The sequence below is a fragment of the Euphorbia lathyris genome, chromosome 4 (assembly GCF_963576675.1).
Source record: "Euphorbia lathyris chromosome 4, ddEupLath1.1, whole genome shotgun sequence".
Classification (NCBI taxonomy): domain Eukaryota; kingdom Viridiplantae; phylum Streptophyta; class Magnoliopsida; order Malpighiales; family Euphorbiaceae; genus Euphorbia; species Euphorbia lathyris.
This window is the reverse complement of record NC_088913.1, coordinates 68,388,454-68,414,515: the sequence shown is the minus strand read 5'-3', so window position 1 is coordinate 68,414,515 and position 26,062 is coordinate 68,388,454. Positions and strand designations below refer to the sequence as shown.

Genomic DNA, 26,062 nt, shown 5'->3' with positions numbered 1-26,062 from the left:
AGTCAGTAGAATATATAGAGAATAAACTATATTGACGAAGCTTAGAAAATGTAAGAAAGTAAGTGTACCTTGATAGCCTAGAAAGATAGGCTATATATAGTTGGGAAATTCGTAACCTCTAGGTAACTAGAAAGTCTCCATTAATGCTCATTTAATGGCGGTTACAAGTTACTCTTAACCTGGCGGTTAGGACAATTAATGATTCGTTTAATGATCATTTATGGCAGAGACGGCGGCCAGCCGTTTATCAAGGTGAATGGAGAGATTCGCCTTAGAGATCCGCTAGCGGATCTCTTAGAGCTAATCCAGGGAGATCCGCCAGCCAGCCTCCTTTGCCACGTGGCATACTTAAGGCGATTATCTCTTTTGGTCCTTGCGATAATATCCCAATGTTATCAAGTACATTCAATCTTTAAAATGTTTTTATTTAATTTGCATTCATTAGTACATCTTTTACTGATAGTATGTTTTATTTCTTATCAGGTTCGGTCTTGAGCAGTCAAGACATCGTTCAAGCGTCGTGTTTTCAGGATTTCCGATGAACTACCTATCGTGCAGAGTATCCTACCACTGTTTCCAGCTGATTAGTGATTAGTACGGACGTATGTGTGGTTTGAGTGATGAAGTGAATGAGCGCTGCGATTGTATGGTGAGAACATCCCATCAGATCCCATGTGCACGTGAGATTAGGAAATGCATGGATTCTGGTAACGCGATCAGTGTTGACAGTGTCCACGTCTTCTAGAAGACACTTGTATACGATTGTGCTAACTCTGATGCCAACGTCCAATCAGACCAATTGACAGAGGAACGACGATACTTTCACTCACTGGTCGAGGAAGTCGAAAAATGTGACCCAAGCTTTATGCGGAACATTTCTATAATCATTCACAATCAACTACACCCGGAGCTAGCCAAATACAGTGAACCGGAGGTGAAAATAAACATTCGAGGATGACCTAGGGGTAGTTCATCAATGAAATTTATGCCGAGTGCCTGGGAGTATGCGACAGGGGTCGCGGACGTGGTCGGTCTTCTAGTTCATCTCGGAGTCGTGGGAGAAGCTCATCATCATCCCTATATAATGCTGGAACCACTGGTATTTTTATACACTTACTTATCTTTACTGTTATTATTTATGCAATTATATGTTTAATAATCTTGCAATATATTATAACAACAATGCAGATGGGAGTCAAGTTGATATTAGTGATTATGCACATTCAGATAAAATACCTGGAATAACTAAACCATATGTGGAATCATATCTAGATGTGGTAGCTGATGGCAATTGTGGGTTCCGTGTTGTTTCATCCTTTATTTTTGGAACTGAACACAGTTGGCGATTAGTTAGACAGTGCCTACGAAATGAACTTATTGCTACTGTGCTTTGTACAGTCCATTCTGCCTTGACGGGGTTGATAGTGCAATCACTCGGATTAGGTGGGATGGTTCTAATTGTACGGAAGCACATTGGATGCATGTTTGGGATGACTTGTACCTGATTGCAACGTTATATAATGTTGATGTCTTTTACTTCGGATACGGGAATGGGCAAAGCTTAATGGAGTGTTGTACCGTTTTACCGTTGTATGCACCCTCTACTGCTATGCGACCAGATCGGGAGATTGTTATAACACATTTAGGGACTCACTACCAACACTTTACTCGCTTAGATTTGATGCCTAGTTTTCCGGCACCCCCTATACTACAATACTGGTTCAGTTATCATCTGTGTAGCATAGAAGGTTGGGAAAACTTGTATACTGAATGGAGAGAACAGTGGGATATGTTGGTTAACCTTAGGGGAAGTTAGTGATTTTTGGGACGTTGTTATTTTTGCTTTGTAACATTAATTTATGTGTAGTGATACCACAAAACAGTAACATGACTGAAATGATATTATGATCTTAAATGTGAAGGAAGTTTAGACATTGCATGGCTACAACTGAGATGTCACAGTGAAATCTTAGTTACAGTATAAGATGGCTATATCTGTGATATCACAGTCATATCTCAGTTAAAGTTATGTAATGTGTATACTTTCTTCACCTTTAAGATCATATTATCGTTTCAATCATGTTACCGTTCAGTGACATCACTAAACCGTAACATGATTGAAATGATAATAGGATCTTAAATGTGAAGAGGTTTACACATTGTATAACTTTAATTGAGGTATCATAATCATATCTCAGTTACAACTTAAGATGTCCATAATTGAGATATCAATATGATATCCAGTTAAAGTCATCCAATGGGTAAACCTCATTCACATTTAAGATCCTGCTATCATTTCAACCATGTTTTGGTTTATTGAGATCGCTGAACAGTAACATGATTGAAACGCTATTAGGATCTCATACGTGGAGGAGGTTTACACATTGGATGGCTTTAGCTGTTATATCATATTGATATCTCTGCGTACAGGTGTAGATGGCCACAGATGAGATATCAACGTGATATCTCAATTAAAGCCATCCAATGCGTAGACTTCCTTCACGTTTGAGATCCTATTAGCGTTTCAATCATGTTACAGTTTATCGATGTCACTATTTTATTGATGTATAGTTTCCCATTTGTTATAATTCAATTAGATGTTACAGGTTGTATGATATCAGTTTAGAAATGAGATGATGTTACTGTTACAGGTTCAATGATATCAATTAATGAAATGTTACTGTTACAGGTTGAATGATATCAATTTAGTGATATTACTGTTACAGGTTGAATGATATCATATCAGTTTAAAAATGTTACTGTTACAGGTTGAATGATATAGTTTAGAAATGAGATGATGTTACTGTTACAGGTTAAATGATATCAATTAATGAAATGTTACTGTTACAGGTTGAATGATATCAATTCAGTTTAGAAATGTTACTGTTACATGTTGAATGATATCAATTAATGAAATGTTACTGTTACATGTTGAATGATATCAATCCAGTTTAGAAATGTTACTGTTACAGGTTGAATGATATCAATCCAGTTTAGAAATGTTACTGTTACAGGTTGAATGATATCAATTAATGAAATGTTATTGTTACAGGTTGAATGATATCAATTCAGTTTAGAAATGTTGCTGTTACAGGTTGAATGATATCAATTAATGAAATGCTACTGTTACAGGTTGAATGATATCAATTTAGTGATATTACTGTTACAGGTTGAATGATATCATTTCAGTTTAAAAATGTTACTGTTACATGTTGAATGATATAAGTTTAGAAATGAGATGATGTTACTGTTACAGATTGAATGATATCAATTTAGAAATGTTACTGTTACAGGTTGAATGATATCAATTTAGTGATGTTACTTGTTGAGCGATTTCCGCAAGTGCACGGTATACGCTTGTAGTAATAAAAGATATCGATCCCACAGGGAACGTTTTTTTTAACAAAAACTTATTTTGAATTGGTTAAATATAATTTTAAGATTTATAATATGGAAAATCGTTAAATCAGATTTGGTTTTGAAATTGCTAGATTGAGAATTAGATTAGAGTATAAAAAATATTAGAAAATACTTCTGATTTAGGAATGAATTTACAAGACAGGATTGTTTAGTTCTTTAGAAAAGTAAACAAGTGTATTCGTTTGCATTAAGCAAAGAAAACAACTTTAAACTTTGTATAAATTATAACGATGAAATAAATGACGGAACCTCTAATTTTTAGGCTTTGAACTGTAGTCAATCCTCCTACGGTCGGGTTAGATCGCTACCTTAACCAAATTAAAACTCTTTCGAGATAATAATTTGTCTAAGTGTTCAACAAAGTTTCCTTGTAAAGATTTTGAATTAAACTACGTTTTAATGAAAACACCGGCAATCCACTTCGGATCCTTTACCAAAGTGCTGCATGAAAATCTATCGAATAGAACAGACTTGATTAGATGAAATATAAATTGATACAAGTTTACAGAGAACAAGGAGCATGAAAACATTCGACGACTTGCAAGTGAACGGGTTGTCAATCCTTCCCTTGGGTTTCGTTAGAGTTTGTCAGACTCAGGGGCAGATTCTCTACTCAATCTTCTCGTTGAATCTTCGGAATAGAGACTGGTCTATCTACTACCAAAATGTAAACTAATATGAACAAATCTAAACGCTACTGTGTTTGTAATTATTGAATAAACAATGTGTGTACACCATAATGCTTTTTACAGAAACGAACTTCTAATCTCTGACTCATTTCTGAGTCAGAGTTTTTGCATAACTCCTGCACTAATCTTAAAATCTAACTCTCCCATCCTTTTTCAACTCTCAATCAATACTTTATTTATAGATGTTGAAGAGTCGTGATTGAAGTGTCGTGTTCGTTGTGGAGAGTCGTATCCGTTGCGAAGAGACGTTTCTATCCACCCGAACGAACGCGTTTCTTGGATTTTAAACATGTGTTTGTTGTGCTTGCAGAATTTCTGATCTTACCGAGAATAATTAATTCTCGACTGAGAATGAGGAACTGATTTTTCAGCCTTTGAACGAAAGAGAGAGGCACCAGACTTTAGCGTGTTGCGACCGAGAATTTGGGATTCTCGGTCGTGGCCCACAAATTCTGTACCGAGAATTTGGATTCTCAACCGAGAATATGAATTTTTCTTCCGTTTCTGACTTCGTTCTCGTCTTCCTTGTATTGGTGTACTGATTTCTTCGTCTTTTGGCTCCTAACTTAGAGTTTTTCCTTTGTTTTTGACCTCTTTTCGTTCCTATTTGGCTTTTACCAAATATTTAGGTACCTTGCATGAAAGAAACATATTCGGACGTAAAAGTACTCTAAATAGATATAAACAGCACAAATTCATAGCAAAACTAATGTAAATATTAATGATATTTTAGGTATATTTTGGGCTTAACAAATCTCCACACTTAATCTTTTGCTAGTCCCGAGTAAAATTTCACTGAATTTATTCTTTAACTAATCTTTTATTAACATAGAACATATATCTTGGTATTACCTTTTAAATTAGTTAAGCCGAAAAGACTAACTTCGCATGACAAATTTATACGCAAAATATCAAACTAACTTAGTATAAAGGCGATATATCATTCGTCTTGTATTTTCAATTTTGAATTGAAGTATTCGGGATGATATAAGCACACATGTTATTGAGTCTTTCGTCTCAAGGCATTTCAAAGCACAAAATTTCATTTTCCAAACCTAACTAATATATGAAATATATTAAATGAATAAGTACTTGGGTTAATCTTATTTGCTTAGTTACGCCCGAGATAAGGGTGGTCTTGATCGTAACTTTATACGTATTTTTATTGTTTAGCGTTCGCTTAAGAGGTACCGACAATGCCATTGGTGGACGCAATCGTTACTTTAAACTTAAACATGCTTAATTTTTGTCTTTTTTTAACGTTCCTTCCATACCTCGATTGTGATAAGGGTGGTCGCAATCGTGGCCAAAAGTAAACGGTACTTAATTTTCTTCCCTTTCATACCTCGATTGTGATAAGGTTGGTCGCAACCGTGGCCAAAAGTTAAGAATTCAACTAATTGATTAATTAATATGAAATTTTGAATTGTAAATTGGGAAAAAGAAAGATAGCACATTCATCCTATATTGACTTAAAATTCAACATGTATTATGGCTAAAGTTTCCTTAAAAACTTCAATTGGTGTTAATGTAAGACGAAATCAAACCGAGCTAAAATTGTTAGTTCAATTTAATGCCTATAAACCTAATTGAAAATTTAAAATAAGATTTATTGTATCATGAATTTCATGATATAAAATAGAGATTGAAAAGTTTATTTACTTAAATACATTCACTCGAGACGTTTTACTTAAAATCGTATCGGAGATTTATGAAAAATTTGAAAAATAATACCCGTATAGAAATATCATTTCTATCGATAATGATAACCTAAAAATAATCATAAGTTTAAATAAATTTGTAACGTTATGAAAAATAATGTTAAATAAATTGTGTTGCAATATATGTTGCATTTGCATAAAACAAGTGTTGCATTAATAAATGTTGCTTAAAAAATTTATGAAGTTGCATTTATTCGTATGTATATAAATGATATATGTATATCTCCTCCCACACTTAAATTGGACCATGTCCTCATTTGGTGCAAATATTGAGATACCATGAAAAATAAGCACGAAATAAAGCAAAAAGAAAATATATAAATATGAAATGGATTTTATCCAACATAAATAGAAATGAAAATTGTACCAAACTTAATAAAGAATAACAGAAGAGAATAAATGAGTGGACAAAAGATAAGATAAAACCTATTCTTATGAAGGTGAACCCGGTGGAGATGGTGTAGTCACTACGTTTGGACGACGGAAACATTGATAATAACTAGCGTCATGTTGACGTGTGATCTCTCCCCAAAGTATGGATATGTGCATCCACCGCGTTGAATCGTGAACTCATCGCTTGATTATTCTCCATAATAGCATCGAACCGCAAATTCATTCGCCGGTTGTGTGCATGCATTTGGTTCAAAATTTGATGCAAAGTAACGTGAGCATCAACATTGTGCTCTTCATCAACATTGTGCTTGTTAATGCATATCGTCACCCCCACCAAAATGTGTCTGCTTATTACCACCCCCTTGAATACCATTACCATGTGAACTTGGAATTTCAACATCGAAAAATAAGTAGGAGTAACTGATGGAAAACCAGTCCAAAATACTCGTATCATCCAAAACAAGACCCGTAATCAAAGTACACATAGTAACGTGCTTTATTGGTTGAAATGGAAACATGGACTCAATTGTCAAAAGGTAATCCAATTTAATCTACCACGAAATCCTAGAAGATGTAATCCAAAAATGAACAAACAAAGCCGGACTTCGAATCCTGATCTTTATAAACTTATCAAATCTAGGCAAACTATGTCCAAACCAGAGTATTTTGAAAATCGATGGGCTTAACAATAAATTATTTTGTATGATATCCAAACCATACACTCATCTCGTCATCCCCAACTTCATAAAATTAACCTAAATCCCTAAATGTAATCCTCACATTCCTCTTAGAATAGGAAAGAGTAACCAATACAATAACGTCTATTTCACTACGCACTATGTCCATAATAGTGCTTGTACCACGTGCCCAACCCCATCTTAAATAATGCTGAATGGAGGTAGAGGGAACCTGATGAGTAACCTTCTTATGTTTAGGCATGGTGTGGAAAAAGGGTTAGGATATGGAGGTGGGGTTTGGGAAAGATGTATTTTGGGTAGGTAAAAATTTGGTAAAAGTAAAGGTGATATGGTGTGGAATTAATTGTACTGGGAAGAGTTTGGATTGTGTAATTTGGGAAAAATAGGAGGTGATGTAAGGTTTGTGTAAGGGATGGGTATATATAGGTATGAATTTAGGTGTTTAGGAGTTAATGTAAAAATAGGAAAAGGTTGCAAAATTGGATAAATTTGTGCCTATACTCGTCCTACAGGGCGCGTGTCGCGACCGAGAATCCAGATTCTCGGTCGCGACTCGTCATTTTCAGAGAGAAAATCTCACTGAAAAATTACATGTCTTCGCTGAAGTTGCCGCCGAGAATCTGCACCTGGCAGCGACAAAATGTGCGTAAAAACTCCGTTTGTGCAATTTTCTGGGTAAATATGTCCTATAATGAAGTAAAGGTATACCTGAAACTTAAAAACATAAATTAAAACATTAAATTCAAGGTAAACCAAAGGTTTATCCTTAGGAAATTGGAATAAGGAAACAAATGAATGCCTTAAACATAGTTAATGTAGAATCAATGGTTCATTAATTCACATAAGTTGAATGAATAAGCATTTGAATCGAAATTAATCTTCTAAGATGTAAAAATAAATGTACATTAACGTAAGTTCAATTAGTCACCAATTCATGGTAAAACTTAAACATTACATCTTAAGTAGAAGATTTAAATTTCATACAGATTCATATGAAAAGATATATGCACTGGTACATGTTAATAATTAGCAATGTTAACATAAATGAATCAAAAACTAAAAAGTAAACTTGACGATTGAATTTAAAATGAAAATTCACTATCATGTTCAATAGTTAATATTGATTATAACTTATTAGCATTGACGATATATATGAACAGATTCATTTGCTAATAGTGTATAAATTTTAACAGACATAAACCAGAACATAAGATTAAAGTATGAAATGAATTTGAATTCTTATTGCATAACACATGTGTACATAAATGAAGAAAAACATATGTACTAGAAAAATTAAAAACAAACCTATATAAAAAAAATAAACAAATGAAAATTAAACAAATCAAATTATTAATCACTTATTCAAAAATGAACAAGAACATAAATGAACAAGGAACGTTTAGGCAAATCTGAATGCTTCAGATTAATGAAATGATAGACAGATTTATTTTAACATCATATACATATTTATGTTTGAAGTTTATACTAATACATTTTAATATTATAGACAGATTCATTTTAATAACTTGCATAGTTAACATATACTAATAAAAAATAACCAAAGAATCAAAGTTGATATGCTATCAAAATCGAAAAACATATGTACATAACAAAACTTAGAATTATCATACAAAATGAATGTTCATGAACTTGTTCAATAGTTATCAATGATTATACCGTATTGGTATGTAATATATATGAAAAGTCAGATTGTTCAGAAACATTTCTGAAATGAATACAGATTTATTAAAAATAATGACAGATTCATGTTAAAAGTTATACTGTTGCATTTAAACTGAGATTTGGATGTATTCGTATAACTTGTATGGTTAACATATTTTAAGCAAAAAGAATCAAGAATCAAACTTGATAGATTTATTAAAATTAGAAGAACACATATACATAAAATCACAAAGAACATACATATGTAAAAATGAAAACAAACCTATGTACAAACTATACACACAGAAAGTAAAATAAAACAAAATAAAGTAAACTAATTTCTCATCCCTTTGAATTGGGATACGCATAGCCCGGATAACGATCAATCTTTGCTTGCATGAAGATCTGTCTTTCTTCTGCAGAAAGAAATCGTGGGCCAACTCGGAAAATTCTCTAGACAAATCCCTCAGGAATTCATAGTCAATGATAGGGAATGGTTCTTTATCAGTCCATGGAACCGAAATAATGTGTTTGGTTCCTAAAATAATTTCACATAGTATATTCCCGTATCAAATTGTTCTTTCCATGGAACATGAAGCGGCAACTAATCCCTCCATTAAGATTTTTGAGGAATGAATGGTGTTTGCCTTGAAATATGTCTCCTAACATATATATTCCTTCATCATGAATAGAAATAAGAAATGGTTCTCCAAACTCAGAAGCTATACATTCCTTTATCATGTTTGGTGAATAAAGAAAAAAAATGCGTCTGTAACTTTTTGGAAAAGTTTGAATAATATGGAGAAGAATATCAGATTTTAAAGAGATGAAAAGTATGGAAATCTGATCTTTTCGAATTATTTATAATGATGTTAGGATGAATTAATGTGTCTGTTGGTGGCAAAAAGGTGCAAATTCACACCATTTGAACATGAAGAAACTTAATTGTTCAAAATTTTCAGAAATGGTGCATGAACTGAAGAAGAAAGAAAAGATACAGGTTTAATATACGCCCGTGTCGCGACCGTGAATGGCGATTCTCGGTCGCAAATTTTTTTTTAGCATTTTTTTAAGCGCTTTCTTTTTTAGCGTTTTCTCAATTTAAGAATCTAGTGATTTCGGTTGAATGTTCGAACTTCAGGTTCAGGCCTCGAATAAAAAACTACGCACATGAACTGAAACTTTCAAAACTATATTAAAAACATACAATTCCTTCCTGACGGATAAGGTAATTTCATCCTACTTCTGATATATCTTGTCTGAGAAGATGTAGGCGTTTAAGGTAGTGATAAAAACAGAAATTATTTGGGTTTAGTGTAGGAATTGAATAATTTTCTTAACAACGAGATATGATGTTTTGGTGAAGGATTTAGTGTATAGAAAAGAGGTAAATGTGTTTGGGAAGAGGTAAATTTTCTGGAAAAATCATCTGTCACGTCTGACATCCTGTTTCATAAAATTTTCTTTTCCTTCTGATGTAATTGCAGGCTTAATTTCTTTTCTGTAGACTCCTTCTGTGTATTTCATTGATAATCAAATCTCCAGGTTATCTTTGAAAAAACTTGAATTTTTTATCTGCAAACATCTAATTACAAACGTTAAATAACAACGAGGATTTAGTCCTAGTGACCATCCTCAAAATAAAAAACTATAAAAATAAATAAATACATATATTATAAACCAAGGTTCGAAATAAAACACGAAAAACATAAATTTTTATTAAAAAATTTGGCGTTCCCCGACAACGGTGCCAAAAACTTGTTGAGCGATTTCCGCAAGTGCACGGTATACGCTTGTAGTAATAAAAGATATCGATCCCACAGGGAACGTTTTTTTTAACAAAAACTTATTTTGAATTGGTTAAATATACTTTTAAGATTTATAATATGGAAAATCGTTAAATCGGATTTGGTTTTGAAATTGCTAGATTGAGAATTAGAATAGACTATAAAAAAATGTTAGAAAATACTTCTGATTTAGGAATGAATTTACAAAACAGGATTGTTTAGTTCTTTAGAAAAGTAAACAAGTGTATTCGTTTGCATTAAGCAAAGAAAACAACTTTAAACTTTGTATAAATTATAACGATGAAATAAATGACGGAACCTTTTATTTTTAGGCTTTGAACTGTAGTCAATCCTGCTACGGTCGGGTTAGATCGCTACCTTAACCAAATTAAAACTCTTTCGAGATAATAATTTGTCTAAGTGTTCAACAAAGTTTCCTTGTAAAGATTTTGAATTAAACTACGTTTCAATGAAAACACCGGCAATCCACTTCGGATCCTTTACCAAAGTGCTGCATGAAAATCTATCAAATAGAACAGACTTTATTAGATGAAATATAAATTGATACAAGTTTACAGAGAACAAGGAGCATGAAAACATTCGACGACTTGCAAGTGAACGGGTTGTCAATCCTTTCCTTGGGTTTCGTTAGAGTTTGTCAGACTCATGGGCGGATTCTCTACTCAATCTTCTCGTTGAACCTTCGGAATAGAGACTGGTCTATGTACTACCAGAATGTAAACTAATATGAACAAATCTAAACGCTACTGTGTTTGTAATTATTGAATAAACAATGTGTGTACACCATAATGCTTTTTACAGAAACGAACTTCTAATCTCTGACTCATTTATGAGTCAGAGTTTCTGCATAACTCTTGCACTAATCTTAAAATCTAACTCTCTCATCCTTTTTCAACTCTCAATCAATACTTTATTTATAGATGTTGAAGAGTCGTGATTGAAGTGTCGTGTCTGTTGTGGAGAGTCGTATCCGTTGCGAAGAGACGTTTCTATCCACCCGAACGAACGCGTTTCTTGGATTTTAAACATGTGTTTGTTGTGCTTGCAGAATTTCTGATCTTACCGAGAATAATTAATTCTCGGCCGAGAATGAGGAACTGATTTTTCAGCCTTTGAACGAAAGAGAGAGGCACCGGACTTTAGCGTGTCGCGACCGAGAATTTGGGATTCTCGGTCGCGGCCCACAAATTCCCTACCGAGAATATGAATTTTTCTTCCGTTTCTGACTTCGTTCTCGTCTTCCTTGTATTGGTGTACTGATTTCTTCGTCTTTTGGCTCCTAACTTAGGGTTTTTCCTTTGTTTTTGACCTCTTTTCGTTCCTATTTGGCTTTTACCAAATATTTAGGTACCTTGCATGAAAGAAACATATTTGGACGTAAAAGTACTCTAAATAGATATAAACAGCACGAATTCATAGCAAAACTGATGTAAATATTAATGATATTTTAGGTATATTTTGGGCTTAACATTACTGTTACAAGTTGAATGATATCATATCAGTTTAGAAATGTTACTGTTACAGGTTGAATGATATCAATTTAGAAATGTTACTGTTACAGGTTAAATGATATCAATTTAGAAATGTTACATGTTACCTGTGTCGCGCCCGTGCCCGCGGATCGCGAACTTTATATATTCGATTCGACATGGCTCTCGCTCTATTGGTTTGATAACGGTGCTAGACAGTCCCTCCAAGGAGACTAATCAAATGGGTTTTGAGTCGCCACCAATCAGTTTGACGGTCTGATTGGACACCGATTTAATTTCAAATTGACCCATTCGGGTAAGTTCGGATAAGGTGGTGGTCTGCGATGATTCTAAGTTCGGTTTCCAGTTACGTGTAGGGAAGAGATGTAATCTCACCCTACCTCGCCCGATAAATCGGTACTGTTGTACTTATACATGCTTGCTCTTATGTGTTTGTGTTTATTATTGCTTTGGAGAGTCATTAGTTGTATATATTCAAGCTATTGACAACGCTCGCAAGGTTTTTGTCGTATGTTTACCGAGATCACTATCCAGTGACCAACATGATATGATCGTTATATAATCGTTATACAACGATCGAATATTAAGACATAATAATGTATTAAAATATAATAATCGGTTTCAATTATTTGTCATTTATTTATACGAATCACTATTCAGTGATCGAGGTAATATGTTCGTCATATGACCGCTATTCAGCAATCAAAGCTTGATAATGGAAGTTGTATATTATTAATATTTGTTGATAAAAACATAGTTTTAATGGGATTGACAAGGGAAAATTATTATATTTATTAAAACATAATAATATACGATTTATTAATTATTTATACGAATCACTATTCAGGGATCAAGATACAGACCACTATTCAGTGATCGAGATAGTTGTTTAATAAAAGGATAAATTAGTGCAATGACTAAATTGCACCAAAAGTAGAAATAATTAGCTAATTAACCTAAATGCTTGAATTAAAATAATCTGATATGAATTATAAACTAACTAACTAAATTATTTATCCATTATTAAAGGAAATGGATTAAATTAAAGCTTAGATAAGTAAAAGGATGACAATTGTGATAGGGAAGGGGCATAATTGAATCCAATTTTAAAGATTGGGTCAGTGTGCATCAGATTGAATAATTGGGGGTTCAATTTGTAATAATAAAAAGAAATGAGGTAAGAACCTCACATTACGGATTAGGGTTGCATTCCAACCCATTCACCGCCTCCATTTCCTTTTCCTCTCTCTTCTCTCTCAAATTTTTGCCGTTAAAGAAGAAAGCAGCGGTCATCCGACCGGCCGCCGTTCTTTACCGAGTCTGCTTCATCGTTTCCCGTCCATCCCTTCATCGTTCACCTCGGTCCGCCGCTGATCAGATCGGTAACCACAGATTCTGGCTAAATGGCGGTTCGGCTGATCAGATCGGTAACCACAGATTCTGAACCCGGTAAGATTTCATCACTGTAACTAAACCTTATTTGTTTTTTTTAACCTTATTTTTTTTATTTATTTATTTAGTTAGATGTTAACTCATGTTTGGAGTTAATATCTTTTATCCGGATTATAATCGTTCTATTCTAAACCTTGCTCGTTTTTCGTAGCTCAGAATACTTGCTATATCAGACAGATAAAGGAAAAACTCGACACATCTAATGAGGACAAGAGTAAAAGGAAAAAGGTAATCAATCTAGCCTAACTAATTTTAATAGTTAATGCTAGCTTATATTTTCTTGGGTTATGACTGAAGTTGCAATATACACTTTACTGAAAAGAGTAAAAAGAGCTCAGGAAAGGGGGTACTGAACTCAGTTGGATTGATATCCTTAACAACGTATTTCAGAAATGATGTTATTATTGAAAGAGTTTCTGTTGTTTTTGCAATTTTAGACATTTTCAGGTCCTTTTTAGAGGTTCTTTTTAGTTTGGCCATTTTTGAAACTTTGTTTGCTGTGTTTCTTTTTATCCCCCATTTTATGTTGGCGTTATGTTTTGTTTTATTTCCAGAAACCCATTTTTCATTATATATTCACAGCTTCATTAAAAAGTAAGGATTAGTAAATCAAAAGTCCAAACAAGTTCCATTATGCCTCTGTTTTATTTTCTATGGACCTGATACATATAAAAAGGTTTTGATTTCATTTTATTTTATTTATTTCTCATTGTTTTGTGTCAACTATTTTGCTATTTGGTTGTTTATTTCAAAACGTAAATGCTATCTTTAAGGAAAGTATAAGGTTTCTGTATGTTAGGGAGAAAGAGCTACACAGCTCCATCTCCAGATACGCCCCTCAAGTAACCATCTGGTCACTTCAGGATATACTAAACACTTGTATTAAAAGGTCTCCTTTATTTTTACCCTACTGCATCTTTTCTGGTTTAGATGTTTGTTTTCTTAGGGGTATATGTACATGATTAGAATTCTTTGGTTCATTGTGTTTTTTCAGGGTCCTTCATGACTATGGATTGGGCATTTTAACTATCTTTTGGTTGAAATTTATTCAGCTGGAAAGGGCATTGTTGAGGTTGAAGGGGCTGAGGTTGAAGGATTCTTATCAAATTTGGGTTCTATCTTTCTAAACAGGTATATACAGTGGGTTTTCTCTTACAATTTGTGCTACTACTTGGTATTCTTGCTGGTTGGAACCTTAAATGGGGGAGTCCTTAATTAGTAGATCACATTTTTCACCAATATTGAAAGATAAGAAAAGGCTACATTCTTTCTAATCCTATGAGGGCTTAAGACCTTACTAGAACTCAGAACAAATAAATGGATAGGGGCTATTAAAGCTTTAAATTAAACAATGTGCAAATAATAAAGCTTTTAAATAAGAATCAGGATAGTAAACTTAAACATTCGACATGTACTGAAACTAAAAGACAGGGACTTAAACTTGCAATAGAAAACTGTATTGTATTACCAACCTTACAAAGTAGGTTTGACTTTGAGCCTGGAGATCCTTAGTTAGAATGCTCCTTGATTACAGATAGATTTTTACAGCAAAGAACCCTCAGTACAGAAGGTTTGATTCTTGAAAGAAAGTACAATTCAAATCAACTCTCTAAAATGTAGAACCCTCTCTATTACAAGCCTATTAGATTTTGCCTCTCATTTTCTTGCTTTTTTTCTGTTTTTTCTTGCTCTTTTCTTGCTGATTTTTGCTTCCTTTTTTGCCTCTTTTGGTCTAATATTCTTGCTGCCCCCCTGTTTCAAGTGCTCAACCCCTCTATTTATAGAGGTCCAAAACATCCTGGGATTGAGAAAGATGTTGTCCCTTTTGTGATGAATTGTCTTATCTTCTGCATTTTGCAGTGGCTGGTTTCAAGGTGCAGGCTGCTCAACTTTGGCTCCTTCTTCTTTTGGATTCAAGTCAAGCACAGATCTGTCTTCCTTCTCTCTTTGGACTCAAGCTAAGTAATGCATTTGTCCTTTGTTTCAGAATGGCTGTTTTCAAGATGGTTCAGGATGCAGGGACTATCTTCAAGATGGAGAGTTTGTCCTTTCTTGTTTGAATTTTTTGGATAGAAGATTGTTTTGGCTGTACTTTGTGTATGTATTGGCTGTAGAACATCGAAATTAGTTTTTGTAAATGTAGAATTTATTTTTCTTAATAATAATAATAATAGCACTTTATCTTATTTTTGATAGTGCCTTTATTTTATTTTTATTCCAGTGTATTTTCAGTTTATTAATTCATTTGTTGTAAGCTAATTTTGGAAATTATATTCTAAATATAATTTATGAACCAAAATCATTTTAAAAGTAATTATGGATAACTTTTAAAAATTGAATTTGTCATAGCTTTGTATTTAGATTATAGGGATTTTCAATATAATTTCACAACTAATGAATTAAAGTTGGAAAATTAATCTAACAAAAAAGATACAAGTTGAAATTAACTAATAAATTTGAAATATAACCATTCCAAAAATCATATTTAGAATACAACCAATTATATTTCAAATATAATTTATGACTGAAAAATAGTTCTATTCCAATAAATCACATCTCTAATATAATTTGATAATTATATCGAGATATAAAAAATTGGTATAAAATATAATTTTTCTTAATAAATTATACTCGTAATAGAAAGTTTGCATTTCTAATATAATTCACGAATTTGTTAGAATTCCAAATATAATCAGTTAAAGTTTTTTTTTTTTAAAAATGTCCCGGACAAAAATGGGTATCTACACCTGCCCCCCTTTGTATATCTGCATTGGAAATGCAGTATACAAAGTACACATAGATAGCCATTTTTGCATTTTATTGAGCGAAAAAATAAAAACTTAGAAACAATGAAAGGTTTAGTAAAACTCCCTGAATGTTTGGATCAATCTGTGTTGATCTGACTTGAGTCGTGTTGATTTGATTTTGGTTTGTGAGTGTTTAGAGCGGCTCCCCGCAACCTATATGTGAGTGTTTAGAGCGGCTCCCCGCAACCGATATGTGTGAGTTTTCAGAGCGGCTCCCCGCAACCGATGTATGAGTGTTTATAGCGGCTCCCCGCAACTTGTGTGTGAGTGTTTAGAGCGGCTCCCCGCAACTGATATGGAGTATTTAGAGCGGCTCCCCACAACTTGTGTGTGAGCTTTTAGAGCGGATCCCCGCAACCGATATAGAGTATTTAGATCGGCTCCCCGCAACTTGTGTATGAGCTTTTAGAGCGGCTCCCCGCAACCGATATGGAGTATTTTAGAGCGGCTCCCCGCAACTTGTGTGTGAGTATTTAGAGCGTCTCCCCACAACCAATATGGAGTATTTAGAGCGGCTCCCCGCAACTTGTGTGTGAGCTTTTAGAGCGGCTCCCCGCAACCGATATGAGCTTTTATAGCAGCTCCCCGCGACTTTGAATGAGCTTTTATAGCGGCTCCCCGCGACTGGGATATGAGCTTTTATAGCGGCTCCCCGCGACTTGAATGAACTGATGTGGTGGACTTTTTAGTCCACGATGATGTTATTTGAAGTGGTTATTTTTCTGTTATTGATGATGTGATTACGGACGTTCTCTATCCATTATTTACATTTGCTTTTGATTTTTTTCAAAGTTTGCTGGGACGATATTGCTGATCGTTCATCAAGCTCTTACTGCATTCCTGCAAAATAACTCGGTGGCTATGCAGGATGAAATGTATTGATGCACATGTTTAAATGCATGAAAAAGTTCTTTTTATCAAGATCATTGTTCGGAATTTTGGAAAAACAAAATTCATCGCCCTTTTTTTATTTTATATATGTTCTTTTATTTTTAATTATTTTGCCCCTTGGCTGGCATCGTCTCGTGTACTAATATGTTGCTCCCGAACATCGCTGTTTTAGATCGAGACTCTTGGGATCGAGGTAAACTGAAGATGTCCGGAAAGTGGTTGGGGAAGCTGTCAACTTGTTTTCAACCTAGCAGGCTCTTTATTTTCTTTGCCCCACTTTTGCCTAAGTTGCCCTTACGGGTTTTCAACCTAGCAGACTTTTTATTTTGCTTGCCTTAACTTTTGCCTAAGCCGCCCTTATGGGTTTTCAACTTAGCAGGCCCTTCATTTTGCTTGCCTTAACTTTTGCCTAGATCGCCCTTACGGGTTTTCAACCTAGCAGGCTTTTCATTCTTGTATGCCTTAACTTTTGCCTAGATTGCCCTCACAGGTTTTCAATCTAGCAGGCTTTTCATTTTGATACTATTTTTCTTTTTCTCTTTAAAAAAAAAAAAAAAACTAGAATGAGACCCCATTTCAATGTATTTTATGATTCAACAGTTTATTTATTTCCAGTGAAGTTTTCTTAAGCGCATGTAGATGAAAGGAAAATTTGCAAAAGGAAAGTGCGAAAGGAGGTATGGACAAGGGTCAGACGCACATTTTATTTATTCAGAAAAGATTACAATCTTGACATACATGAAAGTCATAATCTACGCATAATATCTCTTAACAGCATCTGAGTTTATGGGATTTTCAAGCTCTTCCCCATCCATGTTGGTGAGGACTAAGGCTCCTCCTGAGAATGCTCTCTTCACCACATATGGTCCTTCGTACTTCGGAGTCCATTTTCCTCGTGGGTCTTGATGCCTCAGGAAAATCTTCTTCAGGACGAGATCCCCCTCTTGAAAGTTTTTGGCTCTTACTTTCTTGCCATACGACCTTATCAGTCTTCTCTGGTATAACTGCCCGTGACAGATTGCAGCCAACCTTTTTTCTTCGATAAAGTTCAACTGATCATATCTTCTCTGAACCCATTCCGACTCATCGAGCCCTGACTCCAACATGATTCGTAGCGAAGGAATTTCTACTTCAACAGGTACAACGACTTCCATCCCATAGACCAAAGAGTATGGTGTAGCTCCACTTGATGTCCTCATAGTAGTTCGATACCCATGTAAAGCGAATGGTAACATTTCGTGCCAGTCTTTGTAAGTGAGCGCCATTTTTTGCACTATTTTCTTGATATTTTTATTAGCTGCTTCTACGGCGCCATTCATCTTTGGACGGTACGGGCTCAAGTTATGATGTTTAATCTTGAACTGAGCGCACATCTCCTCCATGGCTTTGTTATTGAAGTTCTTGGCATTATCCGTGATGATCCGTTCTGGTAACCCATACCGGCATATGATGTTATTCTTGATGAACTTCTTTACAACTGCAGTGGTTACATTGGTGTATGAGGCTGCTTCTACCCATTTCGTGAAGTAATCGATGGCTACAAGGATGAAGCGATGACCATTTGATGCTTTTGGTTCGATAGATCCAATAACATCTAACCCCCACATTGCGAAGGGCCATGGAGCCACCATCACATGTAATGGTGTGGTCGGAGCATTTATATTATCTGCGTATATTTGACACTTGTGACATCTCTGAACGTACTTGATGCAGTCCGATTCCATGGTGGACCAATAATATCCCATCCTAAGAATTTTCCTTGACAAGGCATGTCCTCCTAGATGAGTACCACAAAAGCCCACATGTACTTCTTCTATTAGTCGCTTGCTTTGTGCATGATCAACACATCTTATTAGTGTCGTGTCAGGACTTCTCTTGTAAAGAACGTCTCCGCTAAGGAAGAAATTTGTGGCCAATCATCGTATTGTCCGCTTATCTATTTCTGAGGCTTCCAAAGGGTACGCTTGGTATTGGATATATTTCTTAATATCGTAATACCACGGCTTCTCATCAGTCTCTTTTTCTATGTTCCCACAGTAAGCCTGAGATCTCCTGAGTTCAATCTCTATTGTTGGGAAGTCTTTGCATTTTTCTAGCTCGAATGCCGCAGCTAGCGTTGCCAAAGCATCTGCCATTTGGTTTTCTAATCGGCACACATGTTCAAAGTGAATGTCGTGGAATCCTTCAGCCATTTCTAAGATGTGTTCTTGATACGGGATTAGTTTGGCATCCCGGGTTTCCCACTCCCTATTTAGTTGATTGATCACCAAAGCGGAATCCCTATAGACCTTTAGCTTGCGGATATTCATCTCCAAAGCTGCTTGAATGCCTAAAGCACATGCTTCATACTCAGCTATGTTGTTTGTGCATTGGAAACAAAGTCTGGCGGTAATCGGAAAATGCTTTCCTTTTGGGGAGATTAGCACCATGCCTACACCATGACCTAGGGCATTTGAAGATCCATCGAACCTCATGACCCATTAAGTAGTACCATCTTCTTTTGTGTCTGCCACAGTAAAGACTTCCTCATCTGGGAGAGAAGCATCCAATGGGGTACCATGTTCCACCGGATTATCCGCTAAAAAACTAGATATTGCGGCCCCTTTGATCACCTTTTGAGGCACGTAAATTATGTCATATTCTGCCAACAACACTTGCCACCTTGCGATTTTTCCTGTCAGTGCCGGCTTCTCAAAGATGAATTTGATTGGATCCATAGGGGAGATCAAATGAGTAGTATTGTTCAACATATAATGTCTCAATCTATGTGCTGCCCATACTAACGCTGCGCAAGTCTTCTCTAACGGAGAATACCGGGTTTCACAATCTGTGAACTTCTTGCTGATATAATAGATGGCACGCTCCTTCTTCTCAGATTCATCTTTTTGTGCCAAGAATGCCCCCATTGAGTTCTCGTGCACCGTTAGATATAATAGTAATGGCTTTTCCGGATTTGGTGGGTGCAACACTGGTGCATTCTGTAAGTATTCTTTGATTTTATCAAAAGCTGTTTGACATTCTAAATCCCATTTTCCTGGATTGTTCTTTCGGAGTAACTTGAAGATGGGTTCACATTTCATCGTCATTTGAGCAATAAAACGGGCAATATAGTTAAGCCTTCCTAAAAAGCCCATAACCTCTTTCTTTGTCTTCGGCGGAGGCATCTCCGAGATTGCCTTGATCTTTGTAGGATCTGCTTCAATGCCCCTCCGACTAACAATAAATCCTAACAACTTTCCCGATGTTACCCCGAACACACATTTATTGGGGTTCAGCCGAATACTGTACTTTCGCAGCCTTTGGAAGACTTTCCTTAGTATTTCCACGTGATCTTCATTTTCCCTGGACTTGGCGACCATATCGTCCACGTAAATCTCCATTTCTTTGTGCATCATGTCATGGAACAATGTCACCATGGCCCTTTGATAGGTGGCTCCAGCATTCTTAAGTCCAAAAGGCATCACTTTATAACAGAAGGTTCCCCAATAGGTTATGAAGGTTGTCTTTTCACGGTCTAGCAAATCCATCAATATCTGATTATACCCCGAAAATCCATCCATCAAGGATAACATGTGAAACCCTGCAGTGTTGTCCACCAACACGTCTATATGTGGTAAGGGAAAGTTATCCTTTGGAGTTGCTCTGTTTAAATCCCTATAATCCACGCACATTCTAACTTTTCCATCCTTCTTCGGGACTGGGACTATGTTTGCAACCCAATCTGGATAATTTGACACAGCTAGGAAACCAGCGTTAAATTGCTTCTGAACTTCTTCTTTTACTTTAAGGAGAGTTTCTGGCTTCATTCTCCTTAACTTCTGCTTGACAGGTCTAGATTCTGGCCTAAGCGGGAGCTTATGCACTACAATATCTGTATTTAACCCGGACATGTCTTCATAAGACCAAGCGAACACATCCTTATACTCTCTTAGCAAAGCAATTAGTCTTCCTTTGGTTTCTGCATCTAAGGATCCATTTACTTTGGTCTCTTGTGGCTTATCATCTGTACCCAGGTTTACTATCTCGATATTGTCTGTCTGTGGTTCCATACTCATTTCCTGTCGTTCTAGCATTCTCTCGATTTCAATAGGGACTTCTTCTTCAAATTCTTCATCAGATTCGACCTCATATACTGGACAATCAAAATTATGCGTAGGTTTATGATCATCAATCATGTCAATTTTATGATCGTCCCTGAACAAACATTCATAAAGGAAAAAGGAAAAAGCAATAAGCAATGGAGGGAAGGATGACACAAGAAAGGTGGATTAAAAATGCGCTTTTTATTGATCAACATCAACGAAAACATTGCCTTTTATTTATTATCTTTAAATCTTAGGCATAATTTAAAGATTTCACACAAAATTATTACATCGAAATGGGAAACTCGTGAACATTCCAATTCTTTAACTCTTCCTGGCAGTCAAAAACCCAATCTTGATCATTTTCAGCTTCATTCCTCTCCAAGATTGCTGCGATTGTGGGCGTGTATGTCCCTGCCTTTGTGAAGGTGACACTAATGTGTGGGATGTCGAGGGGCATGTCTCGCACCAGCTTACCCTCAATCTTGGCTATGCGCTTCTCCTTCATGCGAGCATAGAACTTCCTCATGTCTTCTGGAGTGAGTTCATATCCTAAACCCTCTCGGAAGCGATTCCCCTTAACATCTATAACTTCTCCCATTTTGACTGGTTGTTGCCCCACAACTTGCCCCCGAGTCATTTCTTTGGTGACCATGATGGAAGCAGGTGAGAAGCGAGGCTCAAAATATTTGGGTCCTTTTGCTGTGTATACCACATTTACTGCCTCGAATACCTGAAAGGAGCTCTCGATGACATCCTCCTCTTCTTCTATGTAAGGAAATGACGAACACTGGCTGATTAGCAAATCTTCTTCTCCGGACACCTCCACTAGCTGATTGTCCACAACGAACTTTATCTTCTGGTGTAGAGATGAGGGAACCGCTCCAGCAGAATGGATCCATAGTCTCCCCAGCAACATGCTGTATGCCGGGTGAATATCCATCACTTGGAAAGTGATATTGAAAATGGTCGGTCCGATCTGTATGGGCAAATCGATGTCTCCTATTACCTCCCTTCGGGTACTATCAAAGGCTTTCACGAATATGCGACTAGGGCGTATGTAGGAGCTATCAATAGGCAGCTTGGCTAGTGTTTTCCTCGGTAGTATATTCAAAGCCGAACCATTATCAACCAATACTTTTGCCACCGAGAACTCCTTGCATTTGACGATTATATGCAGAGCTTTGCTATGGCCCGTTCCTTCACAGGGCAACTCATCTTCCGTAAAAGTCAAGCAATTTGCTGCAACTATATTGCCGACAATGTTATCCACATTCTCTACAGATATGTCATGACTGACATATGCCCGGTTTAACACCTTAAGAAGCGCATTTCGATGAGATTCCGAGGTCAAGACTAGTGTTAGTAATGATATCTTCATCGGGATTTGATTTAACTGTTCAATCACCCGGTACTCACTTTGTTTCACAATTCTCAAAAATTCCAACGTGTCATGGTCAGGGACGGTGTTTCTTACTGGAGGTGTATCAAATTCTTCCTCAAAGTGAACTTCACCTTCTTTGGCCTTCCCTTTCCTTCGCCTGTCGACTTCTTCTTGGCGTTTCTTGGCAATTTCTTCAGAAGAGAAGCAACGGCCGCTTCTGGTCATTCTTGACATTCCAGCGACGTCTTCCCTGGTTTGAGCGCTATTACATGACTGAGGTATTACTTTATTACCGTATATCCACGGCACAGCTTTGTCATTCTCGTAGGGGAAAGGAGAAGGGACTTGGACTTCTAGTTTTACAAAGGACACCCCGAGGTCATCCGACTTCACCGGATCTTTTGGGACCCAATCGATAACTAGTTGAGTTGGCTTCATCAATTCATCCCCACGTAACATATTTATCAAATGCATACCTTCATTCCTTCTTCCGAAAGACAGAATTCCTGAGTTCATACATTCTTGGACCTTTTTCCTAAATAGCTCGCATTTCTGAATCGAGTGGTCAACGTCCCATTCGTGATACCAACAAGTAGCACTTCTTGCATCCCTCATTTCTATAATTAAACCTGTCTCACACATGGCTTGATATACCTGCTCCATTGGCATAACGATGTTATGCGCCTCAGTCCTATACTCACACCAATCCTCATCCCAAATGGCGTTAATATTAGTGTTCCCATGGCTAGGCAAAGGGTTGTTCTTAACATCTGGCTTTTGATTAGTCTGATTGAATTTCAACCAACCTGCCTTTACAAGAGACTGGACTTTCCTCTTGAATGCGATGCAGTCCTCGATGGAATGTCCTACAGCCCCAGCGTGGTATTCACATTTGGCGTTTGCATCATACCATTTCGGATATGGCGGGGTCACAGGAACCGTTGGCGTAATCGATACCTGTCTATTTTGCAATAGCTACGGGAACAGCTCCGCATAAGTGATGGGAATCGGCTCTATAGGCTCCCATTCTCTCGTTCGCCCCCTGGTTCTTTGATTTCCAAAGGTGTTTCCTTGGGGGATGTTTGCTACATAGTTATCCCGAGGTAAAGTCATCCCATAAGTAGGCACTTCATAAGAACGCTCCACCATGTGAGCCTCTTTTTTGAATCCATTTCCATTTTTCTTCATAATGGACTTATCTGAAGATGCTCCATCCAATTTCCCACTATTGATGGCTATTTCTACTCTCTCTCCGGCCACGACAAAATCAGAGAAACGTGTCGCACTGTGGGCAATCAAAATCCCATAGTATGGGGATTTGAGGGTTTCCAGGAAGATACTGATCATTTCTGTCTCTGTTAGGAGAGATTTTACCTGAGCCGCCCGGTCTCTCCACATGATGGTGTACTCTCGAAAAGTTTGGTCCCTTTTCTTTTCGGTCATCCTCAAATCCTCCCTAGTAGGAGCTAAGTCCACATTATGCCTGTATTGTTTGATGAAGGCATCGGTTAAATTTCTCCAACTCCGGATGTGGATCTTCTCGAGTTGCATATACCATCTCAAAGCCGCTACTTGCAAACTTTCTTGGAAGACATGGATCAGCAACTTGTCGTTGCTTGAGTAAGATGCCATCTTGCTGCAGTACATGGTTAAGTGCTCTTTTGGACAGGTTGTCCCGGTAAACTTCTCAAAGTCCGGGGTTTTAAACTTGTAGGGTATTACAATATCGGGAATTAGGCATAGGGATCTCGCGTCTATGACCTCGTGGCTCCCCTCAATGCTCCTCAATCTTTCCTCGAGCGATTCCAATCTTTCATTGCCTGCTTTCACCTTATCAAAGTCTGGCACTACAATTTCAATATTGTCTTTCTGGAGATTTGTGTTATTGTTTCCAGACCCTTCCCCCTCTGCATCGTCCTTATGTCCTTCAGGGTTAGAAGTTTCAGGTCCTCCTGCGGCCGGACCCTTGTCCTTAAGCAACCTCATCAGTATGGCCATTTGCTCCTTCAGTTCTTGAATCCCTGCTAGTTGTCCTTTCATTGCATCTACCTCCCGTCGAAGCTCTTCATTCGATCGGTCATCCATAATCCTAGTCTTTGATCGCGTTTGGTAGCGGTAAGCCAGGAAGAATTTTGTACACGAGACTATACTTCCAGGGGTCTGTTTTTTTCAAAAAAAAAAGTTTATTTTAAAAGTTTTATTTTAAAAGATTTTTTTTAGAAGAAAAGAAAAAAAAAATGCATGAGAAGTGATGCGATGCTGAAACGAAACACAATTCCATTAATTAAAACTTCTTTCATACAAACTATCAAATTAAAACATAAACAACAACATTTGACAACAATCTCATCCTTCAGTTAAATTCACCATAGTGCGCCATCTCCTCGATGAGGTCATTCAAGCGTCCATACAATTCTGCCCCCTGAGCATTGGAAACCACTAGTCCTACTTGTATACCGGCCAATTCACGTGATATGCTTCCTGCTCTAGCCGCTATTGTTCTGAAGATATTTGTGGCTCGAATGATCTGTTCGTCTCTTACTTTCCCCTCTTGCTGGTATAAATAGTTATGATCTTGCAACTCACGGATCTTGTTGTCATAATCCTCGATTTTTACCGATGTGGTGTCGAGATAGTGTCGGTACTCGTCAGAAATACTGTTCCTTTCCTCTTTTATCCACTGATTCTCAACTTCCAATTCAAGGATCCTCCTTTGTAGGCGGCCGATTTCGATCTCCTGGGCTGGATTTATCGGGATATCTAAGTCCATAAGTTCTTCAGATCCTTCCAAGACAGTGAACCTCCTTTCCCGGCTCTGAACCCAGCTCCGATGACCATCGCTTGCTATAGTTCTGAGTTGAAAACGATCAACTTTCCTTATTTTCCCCCAAGCCACGAGTATGGCTTGTACCTTGTTTTTTGCACCAGGTTCTTCATAAGAGAAGTTGGACTGCCCTAACCCGGCGGTCACAGGTACAAATTGTCGTGCTCCGAACTGTCTACGCACCATACGAGGCGCATAACTAATCCCACCCCATGGTCCGAGGAGTGGCACCCATAAGTAGTCGCAGCATCTAAAGATAGCTTCTTCTTTGATGTTCCATTTAGCCACCCATTGTATTTGGTTTTCTCCGAGTCGCTCTAGGAACCTTAGCCAATTTCTCTTAGAAGGTCCAGTTTTGGGCCAACCCACTTTTACAAAGTCATTGATGTAGTTTTTTGCCGGATCGTACGCTTTGTTGTATATCACCCTTGGGAAATTAAAGCGTTCAGGACAGTGCAAGTGACTCAGGGCCCATATGCATAAAAGTTGTGTACATCCTTCAAATCTGCCTCCCAACATTCGGCATTTGTCAAGCGATCGAAACGTCTCTGCTAAAATCCCAATGATCGGATTTTCTCCATATGCCCTTCGCTGAATGACTCTAGTGAAGTACAAAACCACTTTTGGGTCGACCTTCCCTTTTCGCTTGGGAAACAGAACCAAGCCATAAACCAAGAGAGCTATCATCTTCAGCCCCTTCTCATTGTCACGGTTCTCATCCGCGAATGCTAGCATTTTGGA

The 26,062-nt window shown here is 36.9% G+C and overlaps 1 long non-coding RNA gene and 1 pseudogene across 1 annotated transcript; one reads left to right on the top strand and one right to left on the bottom strand.

Moving 5' to 3' along the window:
* Nucleotides 1-13,072: 13,072 nt before the first annotated feature.
* LOC136227854 (uncharacterized) lies at nt 13,073-15,519 on the top strand. Its single transcript, XR_010688297.1, has 4 exons — nt 13,073-13,330; nt 13,490-13,561; nt 14,328-14,464; nt 15,194-15,519. It is a non-coding gene; the product is annotated as an uncharacterized lncRNA (long non-coding RNA).
* A 2,264-nt stretch (nt 15,520-17,783) lies between these two features.
* Nucleotides 17,784-24,582, bottom strand: LOC136227218 (uncharacterized; annotated as a pseudogene).
* Nucleotides 24,583-26,062: the final 1,480 nt, after the last annotated feature.